This window comes from Sciurus vulgaris, assembly GCF_902686455.1.
Source record: "Sciurus vulgaris genome assembly, chromosome: 7".
Classification (NCBI taxonomy): domain Eukaryota; kingdom Metazoa; phylum Chordata; class Mammalia; order Rodentia; family Sciuridae; genus Sciurus; species Sciurus vulgaris.
The window spans coordinates 120,353,007-120,364,009 of record NC_136467.1 but is presented as its reverse complement, the minus strand read 5'-3'; the positions used below and the strand labels follow the sequence as shown (position 1 = coordinate 120,364,009).

The 11,003-nt window shown below is 45.1% G+C and overlaps 1 long non-coding RNA gene across 2 annotated transcripts; it reads left to right on the top strand.

The window, feature by feature from the left end:
- Positions 1–4,101: 4,101 nt before the first annotated feature.
- Positions 4,102–5,976, top strand: LOC306665829. 2 transcript variants are annotated; one of them, XR_013765115.1, is made up of 3 exons: positions 4,102–4,221; positions 4,402–4,798; positions 5,826–5,976. It is a non-coding gene; the product is annotated as an uncharacterized lncRNA (long non-coding RNA). The 2 variants fall into 2 exon arrangements; XR_013765116.1 differs by having other exon boundaries at positions 4,110–4,283.
- Positions 5,977–11,003: the final 5,027 nt, after the last annotated feature.

Here is an 11,003-nt window from a genome sequence, read left to right as displayed (position 1 = left end):
GGGCGGTGGGCAGGGGTGGGGGGGTCTTATCATCATGGTTTTTGACCTCCCGAGGCTAGTTATTATGGAAGAGTGTTACAAAGCCCATCTGAGTTCTGTGAAGCTAAAGAAAGGTTTCAGGTGAGGTTTCTCAGAATTTAGATTATTTAGGTGGGGCCTGGCCTTGGAGTGTAGAATGCCGGGATAAAGGGAGGGGCTGTCAAAGGATTAGGAAGGTGGAAGTAATCCTGTTAAGCACAACACCCAGAAGCAGCTGCTGGTTACAACTGCAGTTCCTTAGTGACAGTGGCTAACACTTAGCACCTCTGTGTGCCCAGCCTGTTCTGCACGCTTTGCATGAATTAACTTATTTATTCTCACAACGACTCTCCATGAGATATATGTTATTATTTATCCCCATTTTACAGATGGGGGAAACTGAGCAGAGCAGCCAAGTATCATGTAAAAGGTCACATTAAGAAATGACAGGTCACGGGGCTGGGGATATAGCTCAGTTGGTAGAGTGCTTGCCTTGCAAGCACAAGGCCCTAGGTTCAGTCCCCAGCACTGGGAAAAAAAAAGAAATGACAGGTCAGAATTTAGGACCCCAGCAATCCATGCTCATTACTGCTCCACCTTCTCTCTCCCTCTGTCCCTCTCTCTCTGTCTCTCTTCCTTTCTAAGCAGTATCAAGGTGGAACCCAGGGCCTCGCTATTGACAAATGTCTGTGTAGCCAGACATGGTAGCACATGCTTGTAATTCCAGCAATTCGGGAGGCTGAGGCTAGAGGATTATGAGTTCAGTTCGAGGCCAGCCTGGGCAACTTAGTGAAACCCAGTCTCAAAAAATAAAAAGGGCTGGGGATGTTGCTCAGTGGTAGAGCATCCCTGAGTTCAATCCCTAGTATCCAAAAAAAAAAAGTTTGTGTGGATTAGTCATCTCAAGGTCCCCTCAATGTCTAGGACCCAGAGGTCGGGGCGGTTCTTCTCCATAGTGCAGAGAATGGAGCAGTTGTTTTGTGAAAATATTCATTATTGCTGCCTGTGCACTGTCCTTTCCTCTGGCCTGGAAGAGAGGAAGAGTTGGAGGCGGGAGAAAGAGGACCAGAGGGACAAGAGGTGGGGGCTGGGGTGGGGCGGGGGCACATTTCTTGTAAATGTTGCTCAGCTTCTTTAACTGCTGTGCTGGTTCTTGGAAACCCTCACCACAAAGGACCTATCTAAAACAGTGTTAAAGCAGATATGGCCTCATCCCCCAGTTCATTTCCGGCCCAGCCTTGCGCTACTAACCCCGATTGCCAAGAGCAAGGTTGCAGTGACCCCTCAGCATCACTGTGGGAGGAAGTACAAAAATAAGCAGAACTAGGGTCAAGCTGAGAGGACTTTATTTATTTTTATTCATCGGAACAGGACATCCGACGTACAGAATGGGATTAATTGTAACCCATGGTTCATGATATGTTCTCATCTCTGGTCCAAGGATGGCTTGCTGCTATTGCATCCTATTAGATGCGATCGTGGACTCAGCCCAGGAAACAGAACATTAACAATGACATCCATCTACCTATAAGATCTTTGGGTAGTCCATACCTTGCCTCACCCAGATATAACCCACCCTTCTACATTTTGTGTTTAGCATCTTACTTTCCCCCCCCCCCCCCAATACTAGAGATCGAACCAGGGTCTCATGCAAGTCAGGTAAATACTATGCCACTGATAGTATTTTAATACTGGGGTTTGAACCCAGGGGTGCTTTACCACTGAGCTACATTTCTGGCCCTTTTAATTTTGTATTTTAAGACAGGGTCTCACTAAGTTGTTTAGGGCTTCACTAAATAGCTGAGACTGGCCTCAAACTTGGGATTTTCTCGCTTCAGCCTTCCAAGTTGCTGGGATGTTAAGTATGCAGTGGCAGCATTCTCTTCTGAAAGAGTTTTTATTTTATAGGCATATGCCTTTAAACTAGGTAGGGTTTGGTTTTGGCGGGGTGGTGAGAGTTGGTGGCAGGGCCTTGTGCATGCCAAGTGTGAACTCTACCACTGAGCTACACCCCAGCCCCAGGTTTAGTGTTGATAAAGTTCTAGAGCTTTATAAAAAGAGTACCACGCATACATGTGGTGATCTGTAACTTGCTCTTTCCACTCGACATTATATGACAAGGATTTGCATGTCGTGTAGCGTGCAGCTGTAGTTCATTTTCGTTCTAAAATATTCTGCTGTGTGAAGAGGCATTTGGCTGTGGCTGGTGGATGCCTACCCAGGAGCACCTAACCACTGAGCCACATCTCCAGTCCTTTTTAATATTTATAACAGGGTCTTGCTGAGTTGCTTAGTGCCTCGTTAAATTGCTGAGTCTGGCTTTGAACTTGCCATCCTCCTGCCTCAGTCTCCCAAGTTGCTGGGACGACAGATGTGCACCACCGTGCCTGGGCTTCCCACTTTATTTCCTTCCTTCCGACTGGGGCTTGAACTCAAGGCTCTCTGTCACTGAACTACATCCCCAACTTCTAAATTTTTTGAGACGGCCTTGCTAAATTGCTTAGACTGGCCTTGAACTTGTGATTCTCTTGCCACCAGAGCAGCTAGGATCACAGGTGTGGGCCGCCACTCCAGTGAGACCCGTCCTTAGGTGCACCTTGGGTTGAACTGCTTAGGAGATCCGCACCCACAAGGTGCAGCCCTGCCCATGCCAGTAACCCTGGTGGGAGCCAGGAAGCTGTGTCCCAGAAGCCATCGGTGAGCACCTACTCTGCCCAGTGAGCTCTCTTTTATCATGGGTGAATAGGCAGAACCAGGGTTTTCCCTGGACGCCAGCAAATTGACAAGTTTATCACAACAAAGCAAAAATCAGATGCTCCGTGGGCCCCTGTGAGATCCATGGACCTGGCAGTGACGTGGTGTGGTGGTGTGTGCAGGGTACTTTGGGTGTGTGTGTGGCGTGCAGCATGGGTGAAGCTCGTTGTGTGAGCTGGTGCGTGTGCAGATTGGGCATTGGGTACTGCACACGTGTGTGCTCCTGTCATACACACTCATTCCCGGAGGTGCTACCTGCCTGTCACCCGGACTTGCAGATCCCTGTTTCTTCACTGCCTGGCCCGCTGCCTCCACCCCCCCTCGCCCCCCCTCTGTCCCGACTCTCTTGTCTGCTGCACTCCCTCCTCTCCTCTTTTGGATCCGTGAATGGGACCTCTCCTGCCACACCACCATTCAGTTCTCTCCATTTCTCATTCCTCCATTCACGCTGCAGGCGGACCATCCCCTATTCTTTCATTTATTTATTTGGATGAGGATGAATCCAGGCCTTCTGCATGCTAGGCAAGTGCTCTGCCACTCAACTACACCCCAGCCATCTCATTTTGATTTTGACTTCCTCACAATTTTCATGAAATTATTGGCCTTGCAAGGGTGCAGGGGTGCACTGCCTGAGACTCGGGAGGCTGAGGCAGGAGGATTGCATGTTCAAGGCCAGCCTCAGAAATTTAGTGAGACCCTGTCCCAAAATAAAAAATATAAAGGGGGTTGGATAGGGGTTGGGGTTGTGACTCAGTGGTAGAGTGCTTGACTTGCATGTGTGAGGCACTGGGTTTGATCCTCAACACTACATAAAATAAAAAAATAAAGGTATCATGTACATCTACAACTAAAAAAAAAAAATTAAAAAGGGCAGGGGGCTGGGTGTAGTGTTGCACACCTGTAATCCCAGCAGCTTGGGAGGCTAAGACAAGAGGATCTCGAATTCAAAGCCAGGCTCAGCAACGGGTGAGGCCCTAAGAAATTCAGTGAGACCCTGTCTCTAAATAAAATAAAAATAGGGCTGGAGAGGTGGCTCAGTGGTTAAGTGCCCCTGAGTTCAATCCATGGCACAAAAATAAATAAATAAATAAATAAATAAATAAATAAATAAATAAATAAATAAAAATAAAAAGAGCTGGGGATGTAGCTCAGTGCTCCTGGGTTCAATCCCCAGTGCCAGGGAAAAAAAAAAAAAAAAAAAAGCCCAAAACCAAAAAACTCTTGGCCTCTGCCTCCTTGAAACTTCTCTTTTAGTTTCATCACCCCTGGCTCGCCTTCAACTTCTCTGCCACGTAGATTCGGTTTCTTTTTCCTCTCCTCGCTCTTACACGGGGTGCTTCCCTTCCTCCATTCCAAGCCCCTGCTGTGGGTCCAGATCCTGCAGGAAACAGAGGGCACCCTCAAGTTGGGCAATGTGAGGACAGAACACAAAAAGAGCCACTGGCAGAGGTGTGTTGTGGGGCAGGTGCTGGGAAATCCAGGGGGCAGTGCTGAGGCCTGAGGCTGGCAAGGTAGGAGCCTTCCCTTCCGTAGGGCTGGGGGTTAGAGGAGGGAACGGAATGGGACGGAACCGGGGGCTGCAGAGATGTGAACAAAGCCGTCTCATGAGAGTTCTGACCTTCTTTCCAGAAAAGCAAAGAACCTGCAGTAACACCCAGCTGGAGGAAACCGGGGAAATAAACGTCGGGCCTCTCTCATCCCCTCCTGTGGCTTCCCATTGGTTGAACCCAATCAGAAGTCAGGCTAGGAATCAGGGACTTTTTTGGTGGTGGTGGTGGGGGTGGGGTACTGGGGTTGAACCCAGGGGTGCTGTACACTGAGCTACATGCGCAGCTCTTTTTATTTTGAGGCAGGGCTTGCTAAGTTGCCTGCGTAGCTGGCATTGACACTTTTCTTACGATGATTCCTAGAACTGCAGACAGAGCTTTCTCCTGAGCTGCTGGCCTGGGATCAACAGCGTCCCAGATACCACAGTCCAGAACCCCCGGGCAACCCCTCCCTGAACGTTCCTGGGTGCTAAGGGGAGGTGCGACACCCTCTGACTCCCACCTGCCGCCACTCACTCGCTTCAGCTCCTCCACTCATGATAGGCCCGAGAGACAGAGTCCACATATTTTCCGAGAGTAGCTTTTTTATCCTGCTTTTAAAAATAGCATATGTTTTATTTTGTAAAAGTAATGGTCTAAAGTAAATTAATTAAAGTTGTATATTATAGTCCTACCACTAAGAAATATTTTCAGCACATCCAGGCTATAAACAAACTATATATATGTGTGTGTGTGTGTGTGTATATATATATATATATATATATATATATATATATATATAATTTTATAGAACAGAGCTTATATTTTTATAATTTAATAATGTGCTAGCCTTGATATGCTTCCATTCAAGAATCATGGATAAACATAATCACTTGATATGACCACAACATGAATATTCAAAATTAATTTTAATCATTTCCCAAATTCCACCATTATGTATAAAATATTCTGTTACCAGATAGGGGTTTGGGTAGAGATTGATTGTCACTTATACCCACAGCCACTACCCTCTTTTTCCTTCTAGTTTTTAGTTAGTCACAAGACTGTTTCTTTCTGTCCTGGGGATCGAACCCAGGGCCTCATACATGCTGAACAAGCACTTTATCACTGAGCTAATCCCCCCCCAGTCCTTTTTATTTTATTTTATTTTTTGGTACTGGGGATTGAACCCAGGGATGCTTTACCACTGATCTACATCCCCGGCTCTTTTTATTTTTTTATTTTGGGTCTTGCTAAGTTGCTGAGGCTGACTTGGAATTTGTGGTCCTCCTACCTCAGCCTCCTGAGTTGCTGGGATTACAGGAGTGCGTCACTAAGCCGGCCCCAGCCCTTTTATATTTTTATTTTGAGACAGGGTCTCTCGAAGCTGCCCAGGCTAGCCTCAAACTTGTGATTCTCCTGCCTCAGCCTCACAAGTGGCTGGGATTACAAAAGTGTGCCCCCTACACATCCAGTCGCATGGCCTGTCTTAAGAATAAAGATTAAATTCCCCAAATTCTCTTGCAGAAGGCTGTGGACACATGACAAAGTCAAGGCCACTGAGATGTAAGCAAAAATGTTGCCGGGGCAAATTCCAGGCATGTGCCTTCAGAGATGTTCTGATGTGCCCCCACGCACCCCTACAGGAGAAGAGGAGCCGTGATGAGGGCAAGGGATGCGGGGGGATGGGAAGACGCTGTGGGCGGTCCATGTGACGCTGATCACCATCATCCTGATTTGAAAGAAGTCGCTGCTGCTCCTATTATTATCGTTATTGTTGTTGATGTCGTCGTTACTATTTTGGTGCTGGGAATTGAACCCAGGGGGGCTTTACTACTGAGTTGCATCCCCAGTCCTTTTTATTTGTTGTTTAGAGACACGCACACTGCTGAGGCTGACCTCGAACTTGTGATCCTCCTGCCTCAGCCTCCTGAGTTGCTGGGATCACAGGCAAGCACCACAGCTCCCAGCTCTGTAAGAAGCTTTTACTATTTCACCAGAAAAATACATTTTTCTTCTAAGTTAGTGATTTTTTAAAAATGTGTGGTATCTAAGTATACCTTCATCATATCGTGGCCCCAGCTTCTGCCCCCTCCTCCCCCTTATGACACATCTCTCTAATTTTACACTGAAGTTAGTTAGAAAGTGAGATTGGGTATCAAGCCAGCTCTTATTTATATCAGTCTATGCTGCAAAGTACACGGTAGTATGAATAATCTAACATGAAAAGTAATTTTTTTTTTTTTTTTTGGTACCAGGGATGGAACCCCGGGGTACTTTACCATTGAGTCACATCCCCAGCCTGCTTTATTTTATATTTTGAGAGAGGCTTTTGCTAAGTTGCTTAGGGCCTCCCTAAGTTGCTAAGGTTGGCTTTGAACTTTTGATCCTCCTGCCTCAGCCTCCTGCATGGAAGATAATTTGAAATGTACGTTTGGCTCTGGAATGTGTTCCTTAATCCAGCACACATTTTCATTGATGGAGAAAGGAAGGGAATGAACTTTTTTTTTTAATCAACTTTACTAAGGAATAATTTACATTGCAGTAAATAGCATCCACTTTAAGTGCACAGTTGGATGTATTGTGAGTGATGTGCACACTCACGTAAGCACTACTACTCCCAAAGTTCCCTGGGCTTTTTGCGGTCCATCTCTCCCTCCTGCCCCACTGGCTCCAGGCCACGGATGATCTACTTTCTGTCACTATAGATTAGTTTTGCCTGTCCCAGAATTTCATTTAAATGGTGCCAGACAGCATGTGCTCATTGGTAGAAATGACCATGTATTGGGTGCCTAGCGTACGACAGACACTTTATGAGCAGATGATCATTTCCTTTTTAGAGATGAGAAAACCAAGACTCAGAAACTAAACAGTTCACCAAGGTCTCAGTGGCTAATAAATGGAGGAATAGAATTCTGACTAAATTTATGTGTCTCTAAGTTCAGAGTCTTCCCTGCATGCCCCACCCCCATATTTTTTTTGTTTTGTTTTGTTTTGTTTTGGTTCTGGGAATCAAACCCAAGGGTGCTCTACCATGGACCCATATCCCCAACCCTTTTTATTTTGAGATAGAGTCTCACTAAATTTCTGAGGCCGGCCCAAACTTGTAAACCTCCTCTCTCAGCCTCCCCGGAAGATGGGATCACAGGCTGCACACCTTGCCTGGCTAGGGTCTTTAACACCTCACACTGCTGATGTCCTTGGAATTCTTTTCTCCCCAGTACTGTGGATCGAACCCAGGGCCTCATGCATGCTAGCTAGGCAAGTGCTCTACCACTGAGCTGCAACCCCAGCACTTTTTATTATTGTTAGTGGTCCCAGGGGCACTCAATCACTGAGCACTTTTTATTTTGAGAGTCTTGCTAAATTGCGTAGGGCCTCACTAAGTTGCTGAGGCTGGCCTTATACCTGCAATCCTCCTGCCTCAAGCACCCGGGCAGCTGGGGTCACAGGTGCTACAGAGCCTCTCCTGGCCTTGGTCTCATGGAGGCCCTAAAAGATGAATATATTGGAGGCAAGTGTAAGGTCAAGGCTTCCAGTCTTAGGAAAGCAAGAGTAAGGCACATGGGACAAACCAGAGAATAGACAAGAAAGTACATAGTAAAATGATAAGACAAATTGTAACTAAGCACCAAAAATATGTTGACTGTATGGATACAAATAGCTACTGGAGGCCTGAGAACACTGGCTGCAGGTGCCACGGTATGTTCTTAGCAGAGCAAGATTATCATCCTCCATGTTTACTTCAGACAGAATCATGAAGTTCGTTTGGGAAAATCTGACTCAGGTGGGGCCAGGTTTCAGTTCTTCCTTCTTGTCTGGTCAAAGCCGTATTGGAATCTGAAGTCTAGAAAATTGTAATTTAATGAACAAACAGAGTCTTAGTCCTCCAATCCCAGAACAATAGCACAAGAAAGGCAGTTGGATACCTCAAGGAATTTAAGGACAAGTAAAATAGAACAGACAGTTCCCTAGCTCCTTAAGGATCCTGTTTCAAAAGTTTGTTTTGTATCATTTGTTAGAAATTCAACACATCTTCCCATGGAAACCGCATTACCAATGGAGGCTGGGCTGCCGGATGCACTGTCAAATGCTGAACTCTATAACCGCTAGGGAAACCATAGCCAGTGACTGTAGAACGCAGACCAAACAGTGGATTGTGGATTGTAGACGTCTGAGTCTGCCCTTTGCAGTCAATCTTGGACATCTTGTCATCTGGTCCTCCAGCCATCTATTTATATATTCATTTATTTATTTGCTTACTTACTTACTTTTGTGCTGGGGTCTTGCACATGCCAGGCAAGTGCTTCATTACTGAGCTCCATCCCCAGGCCTGGCCCCCTCCCAGGAATCAGCTCCACCACATTCCCATCTGTGGCCATTCTGCCTTAGCTGAGTCCATTCTTCAGGAATCTATTGACACTTCCAGGAGAAAGTTTTCAAATAGTTGAGGGTTCCTACCTTATTCCCCAGTAAAGTCTTCATTCCCAACAAACCAGGAGGCTCAGTCTTTTGACTATTTGATTAGATGACCAGGTTTCCAGACTCCCTTTGCCTGTGATGTGCTGGAATCAGCCATGCCAGCTCCGGAGAACCAGATGTTAAATACCCAGGAATTTTTATGAGTCAATTGACACACATTGGAAGTCATGGCAAGACTGTTTACATTAGAGAAATCAGAAAATGCTACAAATTAGGGCCTCGTTCCCTTTCTTTGCCAGTTATTTTTTGAAATAAAAAAATTTGGGGGATAGTGTTGGGAATTTAATCTAAAACCTAGTGAGTGCTAGGCAAACATTTACAACTGAGCTACTTTCCCATCCATTTATTTATTTATTTATTTATGAGTGGTTCTAGCTAAGTTGTCTAGGCTGGCCTTGAACTTGAGATCCTCTTGCCTCAGCTTCCTGAGTATCTGGGCTCACAGGTGTGCCACATGCTCTGCTTTAAAGCCAGTTGTTATCACCAGCACACACTGCCATTGCAATCCTGGTTGCTGTCAAAGGTGTGCTAATGTACCTCGTTAAAACAGGGCATCCAGAATCAAAGTCAGTGTCCCAGACATTGACTAACAGAAGGAATACACTCAGTATGGAACCCTCCACCTACATTTTCTTCTCAACCATTTCTGTTGAGTTAATTGGTTTGAACTCTTTGGTCTTTTTTGTATGAACTCCTCAGTCTTAGCTATCATACATTTTTATAGTTTTCTTTCTTTCTTTTCTTTTCTTTTTTTCTTTTTTTTTTTTTGTAAATCTAAGTAACATGTAAAACTTGATATTTCTTTCAATGACAGTTTTGGAATTTTTTGGCCCATGGTCCCAGCATATTTTGTTCTTTTTTTTTTTTTTTTTTTTTTTTTTTTTTTAGAGCCTGATGTAAAAATTTTATTATTTTTTATTTATTTATTTTTTTATTGTAAACAAATGGGATACATGTTGTTTCTCTGTTTGTACATGGCGTAAAGGCATACCATTTGTGTAATCATAAATTTACATAGAGCAATTTTGTTTGATTCATTCTGTTATTTTTTCCCTTCCCCCCACCCCTCCCACCCCTCTTTACCCTCTATACAGTACTTCCTTCCTCCATACTTGCCCCCCTCCCTAACCCTAACTCTAACCCTAACACTAACACTTCCCTCCCCCCCCATTATGTGTCATCCTCCACTTATTAGCGATATCATTCGTCCTTTGGCTTTTTTGAGATCGGCCTATCTCACTTAGCATGATATTCTCCAATTTCATCCATTTGCCTGCAAATGTCATAATTTTATCATTCTTTATGGCTGAGTAATATTCCATTGTATATATATACCACAGTTTCTTTATCCACTCATCAATTGAAGGGCATCTAGGTTGGTTCCACAGTCTGGCTATTGTGAATTGAGCAGCTATGAACATTGATGTGCTGTATCTCTGTAGTATGCAGATTTTAAGTCCTTTGGGTATAGGCCAAGGAGTGGGATAGCTGGGTCAAATGGAGGGTCCATTCCAAGTTTTCTAAGGAATCTCCACACTGCTTTCCAGAGTGGCTGCACTAATTTGCAGCCCCACCAGCAGTGTATGAGTGTACCTTTCTCCCCACATCCTCGCCAACACCTGTTGTTGCTCGTATTCTTGATAATCGCCATTCTAATTGGGGTGAGATGGAATCTTAGGGTGGTTTTGATTTGCATTTCTCTTATTACTAGAGATGTTGAACATTTTTCCATATGTTTGTTGATTGCTTGTAGATCTTCTTCTGTCATATTTTGTTCTAATTGGGTAGTTCAATATTGAAAACGCTTCTTTCCGTTTGAACGTCATTTGCAAACTCAATGAACTTGTCTTCTCTACTTTCTTCTTCTTCTTTTTCTTCCTCTTCTGCTTCCTCCTCTTCCGTCTTCTCCTCCTCTTCCTCCTCCTCTTCCTCTTCTTCCTCCTCCTCCTCCTCCTCCTCCCCTTCCTCCTCCTCCTCCCCTTCCTCCTCCTCCTCCTCCCCTTCCTCCTCCTCCTCCTCCTCCTCCCCTCCTCCTCCTCCTCCTCCTCCCCTTCCTCCTCCTCCTCCTCCTCCTTCCTTCTTTCTTCTTCTGTTTGGTGGTGCTAGGGATAAAACCCAGGGCCTCATACATATTAGGTAAGAATTCTTATTTTTTTATTTTTATTTCTTGGTACTGTGGAGTGAACCCAGGGGTGCTTAACCACTGAGTCACATCCCCAGCCT